Source organism: Denticeps clupeoides, unplaced genomic scaffold (genome assembly GCF_900700375.1).
Source record: "Denticeps clupeoides unplaced genomic scaffold, fDenClu1.1, whole genome shotgun sequence".
In the NCBI taxonomy this organism is placed as follows: Eukaryota; Metazoa; Chordata; class Actinopteri; order Clupeiformes; family Denticipitidae; genus Denticeps; species Denticeps clupeoides.
The window spans coordinates 20,274-34,313 of NW_021630086.1; the positions used below are offsets into that span (position 1 = coordinate 20,274).

A 14,040-nucleotide genomic window follows, 5' to 3' on the forward strand; every position below is an offset into this window, starting at 1 on the left:
AGATTTTCAAGCAGAGATTGCTTACGGCCATACCAGCCCAAGAACGCCCGGTCTCGTCTGATCTCGGAAGCTAAGAAGGCTTGGGCCTGGTTAGTACTTGGATGGGAGACCTCCTGGGAATACCAGGTGCTGTAAGCTTTAACTGTTGAAAAACTTTTTAAAATGAAGTTTTTTTGCATCGCTTTGTTAGTTTTTTTCTAAGTAAGTTAAGAGGTATTTTCACTCTGTGATATGTTTTCAAGCCTAGGTTGTTTAAAGTCCAAGATTTTCAAGCAGAGATTGCTTACGGCCATACCAGCCCAAGAACGCCCGGTCTCGTCTGATCTCGGAAGCTAAGAAGGCTTGGGCCTGGTTAGTACTTGGATGGGAGACCTCCTGGGAATACCAGGTGCTGTAAGCTTTAACTGTTGAAAAACTTTTTAAAATGAAGTTTTTTTGCATCGCTTTGTTAGTTTTTTTCTAAAGTAAGTTAAGAGGTATTTTCACTCTGTGATATGTTTTCAAGCCTAGGTTGTTTAAAGTCCAAGATTTTCAAGCAGAGATTGCTTACGGCCATACCAGCCCAAGAACGCCCGGTCTCGTCTGATCTCGGAAGCTAAGAAGGCTTGGGCCTGGTTAGTACTTGGATGGGAGACCTCCTGGGAATACCAGGTGCTGTAAGCTTTAACTGTTGAAAAACTTTTTAAAATGAAGTTTTTTTGCATCGCTTTGTTAGTTTTTTTCTAAAGTAAGTTAAGAGGTATTTTCACTCTGTGATATGTTTTCAAGCCTAGGTTGTTTAAAGTCCAAGATTTTCAAGCAGAGATTGCTTACGGCCATACCAGCCCAAGAACGCCCGGTCTCGTCTGATCTCGGAAGCTAAGAAGGCTTGGGCCTGGTTAGTACTTGGATGGGAGACCTCCTGGGAATACCAGGTGCTGTAAGCTTTAACTGTTGAAAAACTTTTTAAAATGAAGTTTTTTTGCATCGCTTTGTTAGTTTTTTTCTAAAGTAAGTTAAGAGGTATTTTCACTCTGTGATATGTTTTCAAGCCTAGGTTGTTTAAAGTCCAAGATTTTCAAGCAGAGATTGCTTACGGCCATACCAGCCCAAGAACGCCCGGTCTCGTCTGATCTCGGAAGCTAAGAAGGCTTGGGCCTGGTTAGTACTTGGATGGGAGACCTCCTGGGAATACCAGGTGCTGTAAGCTTTAACTGTTGAAAAACTTTTTAAAATGAAGTTTTTTTGCATCGCTTTGTTAGTTTTTTTCTAAAGTAAGTTAAGAGGTATTTTCACTCTGTGATATGTTTTCAAGCCTAGGTTGTTTAAAGTCCAAGATTTTCAAGCAGAGATTGCTTACGGCCATACCAGCCCAAGAACGCCCGGTCTCGTCTGATCTCGGAAGCTAAGAAGGCTTGGGCCTGGTTAGTACTTGGATGGGAGACCTCCTGGGAATACCAGGTGCTGTAAGCTTTAACTGTTGAAAAACTTTTTAAAATGAAGTTTTTTTGCATCGCTTTGTTAGTTTTTTCCTAAAGTAAGTTAAGAGGTATTTTCACTCTGTGATATGTTTTCAAGCCTAGGTTGTTTAAAGTCCAAGATTTTCAAGCAGAGATTGCTTACGGCCATACCAGCCCAAGAACGCCCGGTCTCGTCTGATCTCGGAAGCTAAGAAGGCTTGGGCCTGGTTAGTACTTGGATGGGAGACCTCCTGGGAATACCAGGTGCTGTAAGCTTTAACTGTTGACAAACTTTTTAAAATGAAGTTTTTTTGCATCGCTTTGTTAGTTTTTTTCTAAAGTAAGTTAAGAGGTATTTTCACTCTGTGATATGTTTTCAAGCCTAGGTTGTTTAAAGTCCAAGATTTTCAAGCAGAGATTGCTTACGGCCATACCAGCCCAAGAACGCCCGGTCTCGTCTGATCTCGGAAGCTAAGAAGGCTTGGGCCTGGTTAGTACTTGGATGGGAGACCTCCTGGGAATACCAGGTGCTGTAAGCTTTAACTGTTGAAAAACTTTTTAAAATGAAGTTTTTTTGCATCGCTTTGTTAGTTTTTTTCTAAAGTAAGTTAAGAGGTATTTTCACTCTGTGATATGTTTTCAAGCCTAGGTTGTTTAAAGTCCAAGATTTTCAAGCAGAGATTGCTTACGGCCATACCAGCCCAAGAACGCCCGGTCTCGTCTGATCTCGGAAGCTAAGAAGGCTTGGGCCTGGTTAGTACTTGGATGGGAGACCTCCTGGGAATACCAGGTGCTGTAAGCTTTAACTGTTGAAAAACTTTTTAAAATGAAGTTTTTTTGCATCGCTTTGTTAGTTTTTTTCTAAGTAAGTTAAGAGGTATTTTCACTCTGTGATATGTTTTCAAGCCTAGGTTGTTTAAAGTCCAAGATTTTCAAGCAGAGATTGCTTACGGCCATACCAGCCCAAGAACGCCCGGTCTCGTCTGATCTCGGAAGCTAAGAAGGCTTGGGCCTGGTTAGTACTTGGATGGGAGACCTCCTGGGAATACCAGGTGCTGTAAGCTTTAACTGTTGAAAAACTTTTTAAAATGAAGTTTTTTTGCATCGCTTTGTTAGTTTTTTTCTAAAGTAAGTTAAGAGGTATTTTCACTCTGTGATATGTTTTCAAGCCTAGGTTGTTTAAAGTCCAAGATTTTCAAGCAGAGATTGCTTACGGCCATACCAGCCCAAGAACGCCCGGTCTCGTCTGATCTCGGAAGCTAAGAAGGCTTGGGCCTGGTTAGTACTTGGATGGGAGACCTCCTGGGAATACCAGGTGCTGTAAGCTTTAACTGTTGAAAAACTTTTTAAAATGAAGTTTTTTTGCATCGCTTTGTTAGTTTTTTTCTAAAGTAAGTTAAGAGGTATTTTCACTCTGTGATATGTTTTCAAGCCTAGGTTGTTTAAAGTCCAAGATTTTCAAGCAGAGATTGCTTACGGCCATACCAGCCCAAGAACGCCCGGTCTCGTCTGATCTCGGAAGCTAAGAAGGCTTGGGCCTGGTTAGTACTTGGATGGGAGACCTCCTGGGAATACCAGGTGCTGTAAGCTTTAACTGTTGAAAAACTTTTTAAAATGAAGTTTTTTTGCATCGCTTTGTTAGTTTTTTCTAAGTAAGTTAAGAGGTATTTTCACTCTGTGATATGTTTTCAAGCCTAGGTTGTTTAAAGTCCAAGATTTTCAAGCAGAGATTGCTTACGGCCATACCAGCCCAAGAACGCCCGGTCTCGTCTGATCTCGGAAGCTAAGAAGGCTTGGGCCTGGTTAGTACTTGGATGGGAGACCTCCTGGGAATACCAGGTGCTGTAAGCTTTAACTGTTGAAAAACTTTTTAAAATGAAGTTTTTTTGCATCGCTTTGTTAGTTTTTTTCTAAAGTAAGTTAAGAGGTATTTTCACTCTGTGATATGTTTTCAAGCCTAGGTTGTTTAAAGTCCAAGATTTTCAAGCAGAGATTGCTTACGGCCATACCAGCCCAAGAACGCCCGGTCTCGTCTGATCTCGGAAGCTAAGAAGGCTTGGGCCTGGTTAGTACTTGGATGGGAGACCTCCTGGGAATACCAGGTGCTGTAAGCTTTAACTGTTGAAAAACTTTTTAAAATGAAGTTTTTTTGCATCGCTTTGTTAGTTTTTTTCTAAAGTAAGTTAAGAGGTATTTCACTCTGTGATATGTTTTCAAGCCTAGGTTTTTTAAAGTCCAAGATTTTCAATGCAGAGATTGCTTACGGCCATACCAGCCCAAGAATGCCCCGAACTCGTCTGATCTCGGAAGCTAAGAAGGCTTGGGCCTGGTTAGTACTTGGATGGGAGACCTCCTGGGAATACCAGGTGCTGTAAGCTTTAACTGTTGAAAAACTTTTTAAAATGAAGTTTTTTTGCATCGCTTTGTTAGTTTTTTTCTAAAGTAGTTAAGAGGTATTTTCACTCTGTGATATGTTTTCAAGCCTAGGTTGTTTAAAGTCCAAGATTTTCAAGCAGAGATTGCTTACGGCCATACCAGCCCAAGAACGCCCGGTCTCGTCTGATCTCGGAAGCTAAGAAGGCTTGGGCCTGGTTACTACTTGGATGGGAGACCTCCTGGAATACCAGGTGCTGTAAGCTTTAACTGTTGAAAAACTTTTTTAATTTTCACTCTGTGATATGTTTTCAAGCCTAGGTTGTTTAAAGTCCAAGATTTTCAAGCAGAGATTGCTTACGGCCATACCAGCCCAAGAACGCCCGGTCTCGTCTGATCTCGGAAGCTAAGAAGGCTTGGGCCTGGTTAGTACTTGGATGGGAGACCTCCTGGGAATACCAGGTGCTGTAAGCTTTAACTGTTGAAAAACTTTTTAAAAATGAAGTTTTTTTGCATCGCTTTGTTAGTTTTTTTCTAAAGTAAGTTAAGAGGTATTTTCACTCTGTGATATGTTTTCAAGCCTAGGTTGTTTAAAGTCCAAGATTTTCAAGCAGAGATTGCTTACGGCCATACCAGCCCAAGAACGCCCGGTCTCGTCTGATCTCGGAAGCTAAGAAGGCTTGGGCCTGGTTAGTACTTGGATGGGAGACCTCCTGGGAATACCAGGTGCTGTAAGCTTTAACTGTTGAAAAACTTTTTAAAATGAAGTTTTTTTGCATCGCTTTGTTAGTTTTTTTCTAAAGTAAGTTAAGAGGTATTTTCACTCTGTGATATGTTTTCAAGCCTAGGTTGTTTAAAGTCCAAGATTTTCAAGCAGAGATTGCTTACGGCCATACCAGCCCAAGAACGCCCGGTCTCGTCTGATCTCGGAAGCTAAGAAGGCTTGGGCCTGGTTAGTACTTGGATGGGAGACCTCCTGGGAATACCAGGTGCTGTAAGCTTTAACTGTTGAAAAACTTTTTAAAATGAAGTTTTTTTGCATCGCTTTGTTAGTTTTTTTCTAAAGTAGTTAAGAGGTATTTTCACTCTGTGATATGTTTTCAAGCCTAGGTTGTTTAAAGTCCAAGATTTTCAAGCAGAGATTGCTTACGGCCATACCAGCCCAAGAACGCCCGGTCTCGTCTGATCTCGGAAGCTAAGAAGGCTTGGGCCTGGTTAGTACTTGGATGGGAGACCTCCTGGGAATACCAGGTGCTGTAAGCTTTAACTGTTGAAAAACTTTTTAAAATGAAGTTTTTTTGCATCGCTTTGTTACTTTTTTTCTAAAGTAAGTTAAGAGGGATTTTCACTCTGTGATATGTTTTCAAGCCTAGGTTTTTTAAAGTCCAAGATTTTCAAGCAGAGATTGCTTACGGCCATACCAGCCCAGAGAATGCCCGGTCTCGTCTGATCTCGGAAGCTAAGAAGGCTTGGGCCTGGTTAGTACTTGGATGGGAGACCTCCTGGGAATACCAGGTGCTGTAAGCTTTAACTGTTGAAAAACTTTTTAAAATGAAGTTTTTTTGCATCGCTTTGTTAGTTTTTTTCTAAAGTTAAGAGGTATTTTCACTCTGTGATATGTTTTCAAGCCTAGGTTGTTTAAAGTCCAAGATTTTCAAGCAGAGATTGCTTACGGCCATACCAGCCCAAGAACGCCCGGTCTCGTCTGATCTCGGAAGCTAAGAAGGCTTGGGCCTGGTTAGTACTTGGATGGGAGACCTCCTGGGAATACCAGGTGCTGTAAGCTTTAACTGTTGAAAAACTTTTTAAAATGAAGTTTTTTTGCATCGCTTTGTTAGTTTTTTTCTAAAGTAAGTTAAGAGGTATTTTCACTCTGTGATATGTTTTCAAGCCTAGGTTGTTTAAAGTCCAAGATTTTCAATGCAGAGATTGCTTACGGCCATACCAGCCCAAGAACTGCCCGATCTCGTCTGATCTCGGAAGCTAAGAAGGCTTGGGCCTGGTTAGTACTTGGATGGGAGACCTCCTAGGAATACCAGGTGCTGTAAGCTTTAACTGTTGAAAAACTTTTTAAAATGAAGTTTTTTTGCATCGCTTTGTTAGTTTTTTTCTAAGTAAGTTAAGAGGTATTTTCACTCTGTGATATGTTTTCAAGCCTAGGTTGTTTAAAGTCCAAGATTTTCAAGCAGAGATTGCTTACGGCCATACCAGCCCAAGAACGCCCGGTCTCGTCTGATCTCGGAAGCTAAGAAGGCTTGGGCCTGGTTAGTACTTGGATGGGAGACCTCCTGGGAATACCAGGTGCTGTAAGCTTTAACTGTTGAAAAACTTTTTAAAATGAAGTTTTTTTGCATCGCTTTGTTAGTTTTTTTCTAAAGTAAGTTAAGAGGTATTTTCACTCTGTGATATGTTTTCAAGCCTAGGTTGTTTAAAGTCCAAGATTTTCAAGTAGAGATTGCTTACGGCCATACCAGCCCAAGAACGCCCGGTCTCGTCTGATCTCGGAAGCTAAGAAGGCTTGGGCCTGGTTAGTACTTGGATGGGAGACCTCCTGGGAATACCAGGTGCTGTAAGCTTTAACTGTTGAAAAACTTTTTAAAATGAAGTTTTTTTGCATCGCTTTGTTAGTTTTTTTCTAAAGTAAGTTAAGAGGTATTTTCACTCTGTGATATGTTTTCAAGCCTAGGTTGTTTAAAGTCCAAGATTTTCAAGCAGAGATTGCTTACGGCCATACCAGCCCAAGAACGCCCGGTCTCGTCTGATCTCGGAAGCTAAGAAGGCTTGGGCCTGGTTAGTACTTGGATGGGAGACCTCCTGGGAATACCAGGTGCTGTAAGCTTTAACTGTTGAAAAACTTTTTAAAATGAAGTTTTTTTGCATCGCTTTGTTAGTTTTTTTCTAAAGTAAGTTAAGAGGTATTTTCACTCTGTGATATGTTTTCAAGCCTAGGTTGTTTAAAGTCCAAGATTTTCAAGCAGAGATTGCTTACGGCCATACCAGCCCAAGAACGCCCGGTCTCGTCTGATCTCGGAAGCTAAGAAGGCTTTGGCCTGGTTAGTACTTGGATGGGAGACCTCCTGGGAATACCAGGTGCTGTAAGCTTTAACTGTTGAAAAACTTTTTAAAATGAAGTTTTTTTGCATCGCTTTGTTAGTTTTTTTCTAAAGTAAGTTAAGAGGTATTTTCACTCTGTGATATGTTTTCAAGCCTAGGTTGTTTAAAGTCCAAGATTTTCAAGCAGAGATTGCTTACGGCCATACCAGCCCAAGAACGCCCGGTCTCGTCTGATCTCGGAAGCTAAGAAGGCTTGGGCCTGGTTAGTACTTGGATGGGAGACCTCCTGGGAATACCAGGTGCTGTAAGCTTTAACTGTTGAAAAACTTTTTAAAATGAAGTTTTTTTGCATCGCTTTGTTAGTTTTTTTCTAAAGTAAGTTAAGAGGTATTTTCACTCTGTGATATGTTTTCAAGCCTAGGTTGTTTAAAGTCCAAGATTTTCAAGCAGAGATTGCTTACGGCCATACCAGCCCAAGAACGCCCGGTCTCGTCTGATCTCGGAAGCTAAGAAGGCTTGGGCCTGGTTAGTACTTGGATGGGAGACCTCCTGGGAATACCAGGTGCTGTAAGCTTTAACTGTTGAAAAACTTTTTAAAATGAAGTTTTTTTGCATCGCTTTGTTAGTTTTTTTCTAAAGTAAGTTAAGAGGTATTTTCACTCTGTGATATGTTTTCAAGCCTAGGTTGTTTAAAGTCCAAGATTTTCAAGCAGAGATTGCTTACGGCCATACCAGCCCAAGAACGCCCGGTCTCGTCTGATCTCGGAAGCTAAGAAGGCTTGGGCCTGGTTAGTACTTGGATGGGAGACCTCCTGGGAATACCAGGTGCTGTAAGCTTTAACTGTTGAAAAACTTTTTAAAATGAAGTTTTTTTGCATCGCTTTGTTAGTTTTTTTCTAAAGTAAGTTAAGAGGTATTTTCACTCTGTGATATGTTTTCAAGCCTAGGTTGTTTAAAGTCCAAGATTTTCAAGCAGAGATTGCTTACGGCCATACCAGCCCAAGAACGCCCGGTCTCGTCTGATCTCGGAAGCTAAGAAGGCTTGGGCCTGGTTAGTACTTGGATGGGAGACCTCCTGGGAATGCCAGGTGCTGTAAGCTTTAACTGTTGAAAAACTTTTTAAAATGAAGTTTTTTTGCATCGCTTTGTTAGTTTTTTTCTAAAGTAAGTTAAGAGGTATTTTCACTCTGTGATATGTTTTCAAGCCTAGGTTGTTTAAAGTCCAAGATTTTCAAGCAGAGATTGCTTACGGCCATACCAGCCCAAGAACGCCCGGTCTCGTCTGATCTCGGAAGCTAAGAAGGCTTGGGCCTGGTTAGTACTTGGATGGGAGACCTCCTGGGAATACCAGGTGCTGTAAGCTTTAACTGTTGAAAAACTTTTTAAAATGAAGTTTTTTTGCATCGCTTTGTTAGTTTTTTTCTAAAGTAAGTTAAGAGGTATTTTCACTCTGTGATATGTTTTCAAGCCTAGGTTGTTTAAAGTCCAAGATTTTCAAGCAGAGATTGCTTACGGCCATACCAGCCCAAGAACGCCCGGTCTCGTCTGATCTCGGAAGCTAAGAAGGCTTGGGCCTGGTTAGTACTTGGATGGGAGACCTCCTGGGAATACCAGGTGCTGTAAGCTTTAACTGTTGAAAAACTTTTTAAAATGAAGTTTTTTTGCATCGCTTTGTTAGTTTTTTTCTAAAGTAAGTTAAGAGGTATTTTCACTCTGTGATATGTTTTCAAGCCTAGGTTGTTTAAAGTCCAAGATTTTCAAGCAGAGATTGCTTACGGCCATACCAGCCCAAGAACGCCCGGTCTCGTCTGATCTCGGAAGCTAAGAAGGCTTGGGCCTGGTTAGTACTTGGATGGGAGACCTCCTGGGAATACCAGGTGCTGTAAGCTTTAACTGTTGAAAAACTTTTTAAAATGAAGTTTTTTTGCATCACTTTGTTAGTTTTTTTCTAAAGTAAGTTCAGAGGTATTTTCACTCTGTGATATGTTTTCAAGCCTAGGTTGTTTAAAGTCCAAGATTTTCAAGCAGAGATTGCTTACGGCCATACCAGCCCAAGAACGCCCGGTCTCGTCTGATCTCGGAAGCTAAGAAGGCTTGGGCCTGGTTAGTACTTGGATGGGAGACCTCCTGGGAATACCAGGTGCTGTAAGCTTTAACTGTTGAAAAACTTTGTAAAATGAAGTTTTTTTGCATCGCTTTGTTAGTTTTTTTCTAAAGTTAAGAGGTATTTTCACTCTGTGATATGTTTTCAAGCCTAGGTTGTTTAAAGTCCAATGATTTTCAAGCAGAGATTGCTTACGGCCATACCAGCCCAAGAACGCCCGGTCTCGTCTGATCTCGGAAGCTAAGAAGGCTTGGGCCTGGTTAGTACTTGGATGGGAGACCTCCTGGGAATACCAGGTGCTGTAAGCTTTAACTGTTGAAAAACATTTTAAAATGAAGTTTTTTTGCATTGCTTTGTTACTTTTTTTCTAAAGTAAGTTAAGAGGGATTTTCACTCTGTGATATGTTTTCAAGCCTAGGTTTTTTAAAGTCCAAGATTTTCAAGCAGAGATTGCTTACGGCCATACCAGCCCAAGAATGCCCGGTCTCGTCTGATCTCGGAAGCTAAGAAGGCTTGGGCCTGGTTAGTACTTGGATGGGAGACCTCCTGGGAATACCAGGTGCTGTAAGCTTTAACTGTTGAAAAACTTTTTAAAATGAAGTTTTTTTGCATCGCTTTGTTAGTTTTTTTCTAAAGTAGTTAAGAGGTATTTTCACTCTGTGATATGTTTTCAAGCCTAGGTTGTTTAAAGTCCAAGATTTTCAAGCAGAGATTGCTTACAGCCATACCAGCCCAAGAACGCCCGGTCTCGTCTGATCTCGGAAGCTAAGAAGGCTTGGGCCTGGTTAGTACTTGGATGGGAGACCTCCTGGGAATACCAGGTGCTGTAAGCTTTAACTGTTGAAAAACTTTTTAAAATGAAGTTTTTTTGCATCGCTTTGTTAGTTTTTTTCTAAAGTAAGTTAAGAGGTATTTTCACTCTGTGATATGTTTTCAAGCCTAGGTTGTTTAAAGTCCAAGATTTTCAAGCAGAGATTGCTTACGGCCATACCAGCCCAAGAATGCCCCGACTCGTCTGATCTCGGAAGCTAAGAAGGCTTGGGCCTGGTTAGTACTTGGATGGGAGACCTCCTAGGAATACCAGGTGCTGTAAGCTTTAACTGTTGAAAAACTTTTTAAAATGAAGTTTTTTTGCATCGCTTTGTTAGTTTTTTTCTAAAGTTAAGAGGTATTTTCACTCTGTGATATGTTTTCAAGCCTAGGTTGTTTAAAGTCCAAGATTTTCAAGCAGAGATTGCTTACGGCCATACCAGCCCAAGAACGCCCGGTCTCGTCTGATCTCGGAAGCTAAGAAGGCTTGGGCCTGGTTAGTACTTGGATGGGAGACCTCCTGGGAATACCAGGTGCTGTAAGCTTTAACTGTTGAAAAACTTTTTAAAATGAAGTTTTTTTGCATCGCTTTGTTAGTTTTTTTCTAAAGTAAGTTAAGAGGTATTTTCACTCTGTGATATGTTTTCAAGCCTAGGTTGTTTAAAGTCCAAGATTTTCAAGCAGAGATTGCTTACGGCCATACCAGCCCAAGAACGCCCGGTCTCGTCTGATCTCGGAAGCTAAGAAGGCTTGGGCCTGGTTAGTACTTGGATGGGAGACCTCCTGGAATTACCAGGTGCTGTAAGCTTTAACTGTTGAAAAACTTTTTAAAATGAAGTTTTTTTGCATCGCTTTGTTAGTTTTTTTCTAAAGTAAGTTAAGAGGTATTTTCACTCTGTGATATGTTTTCAAGCCTAGGTTGTTTAAAGTCCAAGATTTTCAAGCAGAGATTGCTTACGGCCATACCAGCCCAAGAACAGCCCGGTCTCGTCTGATCTCGGAAGCTAAGAAGGCTTGGGCCTGGTTAGTACTTGGATGGGAGACCTCCTGGGAATACCAGGTGCTGTAAGCTTTAACTGTTGAAAAACTTTTTAAAATGAAGTTTTTTTGCATCGCTTTGTTAGTTTTTTTCTAAAGTAAGTTAAGAGGTATTTTCACTCTGTGATATGTTTTCAAGCCTAGGTTGTTTAAAGTCCAAGATTTTCAAGCAGAGATTGCTTACGGCCATACCAGCCCAAGAACGCCCGGTCTCGTCTGATCTCGGAAGCTAAGAAGGCTTGGGCCTGGTTAGTACTTGGATGGGAGACCTCCTGGGAATACCAGGTGCTGTAAGCTTTAACTGTTGAAAAACTTTTTAAAATGAAGTTTTTTTGCATCGCTTTGTTAGTTTTTTTCTAAAGTAGGTTAAGAGGTATTTTCACTCTCTGATATGTTTTCAAGCCTAGGTTGTTTAAAGTCCAAGATTTTCAAGCAGAGATTGCTTACGGCCATACCAGCCCAAGAACGCCCGGTCTCGTCTGATCTCGGAAGCTAAGAAGGCTTGGGCCTGGTTAGTACTTGGATGGGAGACCTCCTGGGAATACCAGGTGCTGTAAGCTTTAACTGTTGAAAAACTTTTTAAAATGAAGTTTTTTTGCATCGCTTTGTTAGTTTTTTTCTAAAGTAAGTTAAGAGGTATTTTCACTCTGTGATATGTTTTCAAGCCTAGGTTGTTTAAAGTCCAAGATTTTCAAGCAGAGATTGCTTACGGCCATACCAGCCCAAGAACGCCCGGTCTCGTCTGATCTCGGAAGCTAAGAAGGCTTGGGCCTGGTTAGTACTTGGATGGGAGACCTCCTGGGAATACCAGGTGCTGTAAGCTTTAACTGTTGAAAAACTTTTTAAAATGAAGTTTTTTTGCATCGCTTTGTTAGTTTTTTTCTAAAGTAAGTTAAGAGGTATTTTCACTCTGTGATATGTTTTCAAGCCTAGGTTGTTTAAAGTCCAAGATTTTCAAGCAGAGATTGCTTACGGCCATACCAGCCCAAGAACGCCCGGTCTCGTCTGATCTCGGAAGCTAAGAAGGCTTGGGCCTGGTTAGTACTTGGATGGGAGACCTCCTGGGAATACCAGGTGCTGTAAGCTTTAACTGTTGAAAAACTTTTAAAATGAAGTTTTTTTGCATCGCTTTGTTAGTTTTTTTCTAAAGTAAGTTAAGAGGTATTTTCACTCTGTGATATGTTTTCAAGCCTAGGTTGTTTAAAGTCCAAGATTTTCAAGCAGAGATTGCTTACGGCCATACCAGCCCAAGAACGCCCGGTCTCGTCTGATCTCGGAAGCTAAGAAGGCTTGGGCCTGGTTAGTACTTGGATGGGAGACCTCCTAGGAATACCAGGTGCTGTAAGCTTTAACTGTTGAAAAACTTTTTAAAATGAAGTTTTTTTGCATCGCTTTGTTAGTTTTTTTCTAAAGTAAGTTAAGAGGTATTTTCACTCTGTGATATGTTTTCAAGCCTAGGTTGTTTAAAGTCCAAGATTTTCAAGCAGAGATTGCTTACGGCCATACCAGCCCAAGAACGCCCGGTCTCGTCTGATCTCGGAAGCTAAGAAGGCTTGGGCCTGGTTAGTACTTGGATGGGAGACCTCCTGGGAATACCAGGTGCTGTAAGCTTTAACTGTTGAAAAACTTTTTAAAATGAAGTTTTTTTGCATCGCTTTGTTAGTTTTTTTCTAAAGTAAGTTCAGAGGTATTTCACTCTGTGATATGTTTTCAAGCCTAGGTTGTTTAAAGTCCAAGATTTTCAAGCAGAGATTGCTTACGGCCATACCAGCCCAAGAACGCCCGGTCTCGTCTGATCTCGGAAGCTAAGAAGGCTTGGGCCTGGTTAGTACTTGGATGGGAGACCTCCTGGGAATACCAGGTGCTGTAAGCTTTAACTGTTGAAAAACTTTTTAAAATGAAGTTTTTTTGCATCGCTTTGTTAGTTTTTTTCTAAAGTAAGTAAGAGGTATTTTCACTCTGTGATATGTTTTCAAGCCTAGGTTGTTTAAAGTCCAAGATTTTCAAGCAGAGATTGCTTACGGCCATACCAGCCCAAGAACGCCCGGTCTCGTCTGATCTCGGAAGCTAAGAAGGCTTGGGCCTGGTTAGTACTTGGATGGGAGACCTCCTGGGAATACCAGGTGCTGTAAGCTTTAACTGTTGAAAAACATTTTAAAATGAAGTTTTTTTGCATCGCTTTGTTACTTTTTTTCTAAAGTAAGTTAAGAGGTATTTTCACTCTGTGATATGTTTTCAAGCCTAGGTTTTTTAAAGTCCAAGATTTTCAAGCCAAGATTGCTTACGGCCATACCAGCCAGAGAACGCCCGGTCTCGTCTGATCTCGGAAGCTAAGAAGGCTTGGGCCTGGTTAGTACTTGGATGGGAGACCTCCTGGGAATACCAGGTGCTGTAAGCTTTAACTGTTGAAAAACTTTTTAAAATGAAGTTTTTTTGCATCGCTTTGTTAGTTTTTTTCTAAGTAAGTTAAGAGGTATTTTCACTCTGTGATATGTTTTCAAGCCTAGGTTGTTTAAAGTCCAAGATTTTCAAGCAGAGATTGCTTACAGGCCATACCAGCCCAAGAACGCCCGGTCTCGTCTGATCTCGGAAGCTAAGAAGGCTTGGGCCTGGTTAGTACTTGGATGGGAGACCTCCTGGAATTACAAGGTGCTGTAAACTTTAACTGTTGAAAAACTTTTTAAAAAGAAGTTTTTTTGCATCGCTTTATTAGTTTTTTTCTAAAGTAAGTTAAGAGGTATTTTCACTCTGTGATATGTTTTCAAGCCTAGGTTGTTTAAAGTCCAAGATTTTCAAGCAGAGATTGCTTACGGCCATACCAGCCCAAGAACACCCGGTCTCGTCTGATCTCGGAAGCTAAGTAGGCTTGGGCCTGGTTACTACTTGGATGGCAGACCTCCTGGAAATACCAGGTGCTGTAAGCTTTAACTGTTGAAAAACTTTTTTAAATAAAGTTTAAAGTTGTATAAAGTCCAAGATTTTCAAGCAGAGATTGCTTACGGCCATACCAGCCCAGGAACACCCGGTCTCGTCTGATCTCAGAAGCTAAGAAGGCTTGGGCCTGGTTAGTACTTGGATGGGAGACCTCCTAGGAATACCAGGTGCTGTAAGCTTTAACTGTTGAAAAACTTTTTAAAATGAAGTTTTTTTGCATCGCTTTGTTAGTTTTTTTCTAAAGTTAAGAGGTATTTTCACTCTGTGATATGTTTTCAAGCATAGGTT

At 41.1% G+C, this 14,040-nt stretch overlaps 51 non-coding genes and 3 pseudogenes across 51 annotated transcripts; all 54 read left to right on the forward strand.

Annotated features, from left to right (window-relative positions):
- The first annotated feature begins 19 nt into the window (after positions 1–19).
- Positions 20–138, forward strand: LOC114782917 (5S ribosomal RNA). Its single transcript, XR_003748278.1, has one exon. It is a non-coding gene; the product is annotated as a 5S ribosomal RNA (ribosomal RNA).
- A 143-nt stretch (positions 139–281) lies between these two features.
- Positions 282–400, forward strand: LOC114782918 (5S ribosomal RNA). The gene has a single exon (XR_003748279.1). It is a non-coding gene; the product is annotated as a 5S ribosomal RNA (ribosomal RNA).
- A 144-nt stretch (positions 401–544) lies between these two features.
- Positions 545–663, forward strand: LOC114782919 (5S ribosomal RNA). The gene has a single exon (XR_003748280.1). It is a non-coding gene; the product is annotated as a 5S ribosomal RNA (ribosomal RNA).
- Positions 664–807: 144 nt separating this feature from the next.
- On the forward strand, positions 808–926 carry LOC114782654 (5S ribosomal RNA). The gene has a single exon (XR_003748096.1). It is a non-coding gene; the product is annotated as a 5S ribosomal RNA (ribosomal RNA).
- Positions 927–1,070: 144 nt separating this feature from the next.
- On the forward strand, positions 1,071–1,189 carry LOC114782655 (5S ribosomal RNA). Its single transcript, XR_003748097.1, has one exon. It is a non-coding gene; the product is annotated as a 5S ribosomal RNA (ribosomal RNA).
- Positions 1,190–1,333: 144 nt separating this feature from the next.
- LOC114782656 (5S ribosomal RNA) lies at positions 1,334–1,452 on the forward strand. The gene has a single exon (XR_003748098.1). It is a non-coding gene; the product is annotated as a 5S ribosomal RNA (ribosomal RNA).
- A 144-nt stretch (positions 1,453–1,596) lies between these two features.
- LOC114782657 (5S ribosomal RNA) lies at positions 1,597–1,715 on the forward strand. Its single transcript, XR_003748099.1, has one exon. It is a non-coding gene; the product is annotated as a 5S ribosomal RNA (ribosomal RNA).
- A 144-nt stretch (positions 1,716–1,859) lies between these two features.
- Positions 1,860–1,978, forward strand: LOC114782658 (5S ribosomal RNA). The gene has a single exon (XR_003748100.1). It is a non-coding gene; the product is annotated as a 5S ribosomal RNA (ribosomal RNA).
- A 144-nt stretch (positions 1,979–2,122) lies between these two features.
- Positions 2,123–2,241, forward strand: LOC114782660 (5S ribosomal RNA). The gene has a single exon (XR_003748102.1). It is a non-coding gene; the product is annotated as a 5S ribosomal RNA (ribosomal RNA).
- Positions 2,242–2,384: 143 nt separating this feature from the next.
- On the forward strand, positions 2,385–2,503 carry LOC114782661 (5S ribosomal RNA). The gene has a single exon (XR_003748103.1). It is a non-coding gene; the product is annotated as a 5S ribosomal RNA (ribosomal RNA).
- A 144-nt stretch (positions 2,504–2,647) lies between these two features.
- LOC114782663 (5S ribosomal RNA) lies at positions 2,648–2,766 on the forward strand. The gene has a single exon (XR_003748104.1). It is a non-coding gene; the product is annotated as a 5S ribosomal RNA (ribosomal RNA).
- A 144-nt stretch (positions 2,767–2,910) lies between these two features.
- On the forward strand, positions 2,911–3,029 carry LOC114782664 (5S ribosomal RNA). The gene has a single exon (XR_003748105.1). It is a non-coding gene; the product is annotated as a 5S ribosomal RNA (ribosomal RNA).
- A 142-nt stretch (positions 3,030–3,171) lies between these two features.
- LOC114782665 (5S ribosomal RNA) lies at positions 3,172–3,290 on the forward strand. The gene has a single exon (XR_003748106.1). It is a non-coding gene; the product is annotated as a 5S ribosomal RNA (ribosomal RNA).
- Positions 3,291–3,434: 144 nt separating this feature from the next.
- LOC114782666 (5S ribosomal RNA) lies at positions 3,435–3,553 on the forward strand. Its single transcript, XR_003748107.1, has one exon. It is a non-coding gene; the product is annotated as a 5S ribosomal RNA (ribosomal RNA).
- Positions 3,554–3,697: 144 nt separating this feature from the next.
- LOC114782776 (5S ribosomal RNA) lies at positions 3,698–3,817 on the forward strand. Its single transcript, XR_003748213.1, has one exon. It is a non-coding gene; the product is annotated as a 5S ribosomal RNA (ribosomal RNA).
- Positions 3,818–3,960: 143 nt separating this feature from the next.
- On the forward strand, positions 3,961–4,078 carry LOC114782816 (uncharacterized; annotated as a pseudogene).
- Positions 4,079–4,167: 89 nt separating this feature from the next.
- Positions 4,168–4,286, forward strand: LOC114782667 (5S ribosomal RNA). The gene has a single exon (XR_003748108.1). It is a non-coding gene; the product is annotated as a 5S ribosomal RNA (ribosomal RNA).
- Positions 4,287–4,431: 145 nt separating this feature from the next.
- LOC114782668 (5S ribosomal RNA) lies at positions 4,432–4,550 on the forward strand. The gene has a single exon (XR_003748109.1). It is a non-coding gene; the product is annotated as a 5S ribosomal RNA (ribosomal RNA).
- A 144-nt stretch (positions 4,551–4,694) lies between these two features.
- Positions 4,695–4,813, forward strand: LOC114782669 (5S ribosomal RNA). The gene has a single exon (XR_003748110.1). It is a non-coding gene; the product is annotated as a 5S ribosomal RNA (ribosomal RNA).
- Positions 4,814–4,956: 143 nt separating this feature from the next.
- Positions 4,957–5,075, forward strand: LOC114782670 (5S ribosomal RNA). The gene has a single exon (XR_003748111.1). It is a non-coding gene; the product is annotated as a 5S ribosomal RNA (ribosomal RNA).
- Positions 5,076–5,219: 144 nt separating this feature from the next.
- On the forward strand, positions 5,220–5,339 carry LOC114782758 (5S ribosomal RNA). Its single transcript, XR_003748195.1, has one exon. It is a non-coding gene; the product is annotated as a 5S ribosomal RNA (ribosomal RNA).
- A 140-nt stretch (positions 5,340–5,479) lies between these two features.
- Positions 5,480–5,598, forward strand: LOC114782672 (5S ribosomal RNA). Its single transcript, XR_003748113.1, has one exon. It is a non-coding gene; the product is annotated as a 5S ribosomal RNA (ribosomal RNA).
- A 145-nt stretch (positions 5,599–5,743) lies between these two features.
- Positions 5,744–5,863, forward strand: LOC114782750 (5S ribosomal RNA). The gene has a single exon (XR_003748187.1). It is a non-coding gene; the product is annotated as a 5S ribosomal RNA (ribosomal RNA).
- Positions 5,864–6,006: 143 nt separating this feature from the next.
- Positions 6,007–6,125, forward strand: LOC114782673 (5S ribosomal RNA). Its single transcript, XR_003748114.1, has one exon. It is a non-coding gene; the product is annotated as a 5S ribosomal RNA (ribosomal RNA).
- Positions 6,126–6,269: 144 nt separating this feature from the next.
- Positions 6,270–6,388, forward strand: LOC114782674 (5S ribosomal RNA). Its single transcript, XR_003748115.1, has one exon. It is a non-coding gene; the product is annotated as a 5S ribosomal RNA (ribosomal RNA).
- Positions 6,389–6,532: 144 nt separating this feature from the next.
- Positions 6,533–6,651, forward strand: LOC114782675 (5S ribosomal RNA). The gene has a single exon (XR_003748116.1). It is a non-coding gene; the product is annotated as a 5S ribosomal RNA (ribosomal RNA).
- Positions 6,652–6,795: 144 nt separating this feature from the next.
- LOC114782760 (5S ribosomal RNA) lies at positions 6,796–6,914 on the forward strand. Its single transcript, XR_003748197.1, has one exon. It is a non-coding gene; the product is annotated as a 5S ribosomal RNA (ribosomal RNA).
- Positions 6,915–7,058: 144 nt separating this feature from the next.
- On the forward strand, positions 7,059–7,177 carry LOC114782676 (5S ribosomal RNA). The gene has a single exon (XR_003748117.1). It is a non-coding gene; the product is annotated as a 5S ribosomal RNA (ribosomal RNA).
- Positions 7,178–7,321: 144 nt separating this feature from the next.
- Positions 7,322–7,440, forward strand: LOC114782677 (5S ribosomal RNA). The gene has a single exon (XR_003748118.1). It is a non-coding gene; the product is annotated as a 5S ribosomal RNA (ribosomal RNA).
- Positions 7,441–7,584: 144 nt separating this feature from the next.
- On the forward strand, positions 7,585–7,703 carry LOC114782679 (5S ribosomal RNA). Its single transcript, XR_003748119.1, has one exon. It is a non-coding gene; the product is annotated as a 5S ribosomal RNA (ribosomal RNA).
- Positions 7,704–7,847: 144 nt separating this feature from the next.
- LOC114782703 (5S ribosomal RNA) lies at positions 7,848–7,966 on the forward strand. Its single transcript, XR_003748143.1, has one exon. It is a non-coding gene; the product is annotated as a 5S ribosomal RNA (ribosomal RNA).
- A 144-nt stretch (positions 7,967–8,110) lies between these two features.
- Positions 8,111–8,229, forward strand: LOC114782680 (5S ribosomal RNA). Its single transcript, XR_003748120.1, has one exon. It is a non-coding gene; the product is annotated as a 5S ribosomal RNA (ribosomal RNA).
- A 144-nt stretch (positions 8,230–8,373) lies between these two features.
- Positions 8,374–8,492, forward strand: LOC114782681 (5S ribosomal RNA). Its single transcript, XR_003748121.1, has one exon. It is a non-coding gene; the product is annotated as a 5S ribosomal RNA (ribosomal RNA).
- A 144-nt stretch (positions 8,493–8,636) lies between these two features.
- Positions 8,637–8,755, forward strand: LOC114782682 (5S ribosomal RNA). Its single transcript, XR_003748122.1, has one exon. It is a non-coding gene; the product is annotated as a 5S ribosomal RNA (ribosomal RNA).
- Positions 8,756–8,899: 144 nt separating this feature from the next.
- LOC114782684 (5S ribosomal RNA) lies at positions 8,900–9,018 on the forward strand. The gene has a single exon (XR_003748124.1). It is a non-coding gene; the product is annotated as a 5S ribosomal RNA (ribosomal RNA).
- A 141-nt stretch (positions 9,019–9,159) lies between these two features.
- Positions 9,160–9,278, forward strand: LOC114782685 (5S ribosomal RNA). Its single transcript, XR_003748125.1, has one exon. It is a non-coding gene; the product is annotated as a 5S ribosomal RNA (ribosomal RNA).
- Positions 9,279–9,422: 144 nt separating this feature from the next.
- LOC114782710 (5S ribosomal RNA) lies at positions 9,423–9,541 on the forward strand. Its single transcript, XR_003748150.1, has one exon. It is a non-coding gene; the product is annotated as a 5S ribosomal RNA (ribosomal RNA).
- A 143-nt stretch (positions 9,542–9,684) lies between these two features.
- Positions 9,685–9,803, forward strand: LOC114782698 (5S ribosomal RNA). The gene has a single exon (XR_003748138.1). It is a non-coding gene; the product is annotated as a 5S ribosomal RNA (ribosomal RNA).
- A 144-nt stretch (positions 9,804–9,947) lies between these two features.
- On the forward strand, positions 9,948–10,066 carry LOC114782829 (uncharacterized; annotated as a pseudogene).
- A 140-nt stretch (positions 10,067–10,206) lies between these two features.
- On the forward strand, positions 10,207–10,325 carry LOC114782686 (5S ribosomal RNA). The gene has a single exon (XR_003748126.1). It is a non-coding gene; the product is annotated as a 5S ribosomal RNA (ribosomal RNA).
- A 144-nt stretch (positions 10,326–10,469) lies between these two features.
- Positions 10,470–10,588, forward strand: LOC114782801 (5S ribosomal RNA). Its single transcript, XR_003748238.1, has one exon. It is a non-coding gene; the product is annotated as a 5S ribosomal RNA (ribosomal RNA).
- Positions 10,589–10,732: 144 nt separating this feature from the next.
- On the forward strand, positions 10,733–10,852 carry LOC114782731 (5S ribosomal RNA). Its single transcript, XR_003748169.1, has one exon. It is a non-coding gene; the product is annotated as a 5S ribosomal RNA (ribosomal RNA).
- Positions 10,853–10,996: 144 nt separating this feature from the next.
- On the forward strand, positions 10,997–11,115 carry LOC114782687 (5S ribosomal RNA). Its single transcript, XR_003748127.1, has one exon. It is a non-coding gene; the product is annotated as a 5S ribosomal RNA (ribosomal RNA).
- Positions 11,116–11,259: 144 nt separating this feature from the next.
- On the forward strand, positions 11,260–11,378 carry LOC114782688 (5S ribosomal RNA). Its single transcript, XR_003748128.1, has one exon. It is a non-coding gene; the product is annotated as a 5S ribosomal RNA (ribosomal RNA).
- A 144-nt stretch (positions 11,379–11,522) lies between these two features.
- LOC114782689 (5S ribosomal RNA) lies at positions 11,523–11,641 on the forward strand. Its single transcript, XR_003748129.1, has one exon. It is a non-coding gene; the product is annotated as a 5S ribosomal RNA (ribosomal RNA).
- A 144-nt stretch (positions 11,642–11,785) lies between these two features.
- Positions 11,786–11,904, forward strand: LOC114782690 (5S ribosomal RNA). The gene has a single exon (XR_003748130.1). It is a non-coding gene; the product is annotated as a 5S ribosomal RNA (ribosomal RNA).
- Positions 11,905–12,047: 143 nt separating this feature from the next.
- On the forward strand, positions 12,048–12,166 carry LOC114782715 (5S ribosomal RNA). Its single transcript, XR_003748154.1, has one exon. It is a non-coding gene; the product is annotated as a 5S ribosomal RNA (ribosomal RNA).
- Positions 12,167–12,310: 144 nt separating this feature from the next.
- Positions 12,311–12,429, forward strand: LOC114782691 (5S ribosomal RNA). The gene has a single exon (XR_003748131.1). It is a non-coding gene; the product is annotated as a 5S ribosomal RNA (ribosomal RNA).
- A 143-nt stretch (positions 12,430–12,572) lies between these two features.
- Positions 12,573–12,691, forward strand: LOC114782692 (5S ribosomal RNA). The gene has a single exon (XR_003748132.1). It is a non-coding gene; the product is annotated as a 5S ribosomal RNA (ribosomal RNA).
- A 143-nt stretch (positions 12,692–12,834) lies between these two features.
- LOC114782693 (5S ribosomal RNA) lies at positions 12,835–12,953 on the forward strand. The gene has a single exon (XR_003748133.1). It is a non-coding gene; the product is annotated as a 5S ribosomal RNA (ribosomal RNA).
- A 144-nt stretch (positions 12,954–13,097) lies between these two features.
- On the forward strand, positions 13,098–13,216 carry LOC114782697 (5S ribosomal RNA). Its single transcript, XR_003748137.1, has one exon. It is a non-coding gene; the product is annotated as a 5S ribosomal RNA (ribosomal RNA).
- A 143-nt stretch (positions 13,217–13,359) lies between these two features.
- LOC114782877 (uncharacterized) lies at positions 13,360–13,479 on the forward strand (annotated as a pseudogene).
- A 144-nt stretch (positions 13,480–13,623) lies between these two features.
- Positions 13,624–13,742, forward strand: LOC114782781 (5S ribosomal RNA). Its single transcript, XR_003748218.1, has one exon. It is a non-coding gene; the product is annotated as a 5S ribosomal RNA (ribosomal RNA).
- A 70-nt stretch (positions 13,743–13,812) lies between these two features.
- On the forward strand, positions 13,813–13,931 carry LOC114782755 (5S ribosomal RNA). Its single transcript, XR_003748192.1, has one exon. It is a non-coding gene; the product is annotated as a 5S ribosomal RNA (ribosomal RNA).
- The last annotated feature ends 109 nt before the right edge of the window (positions 13,932–14,040 follow it).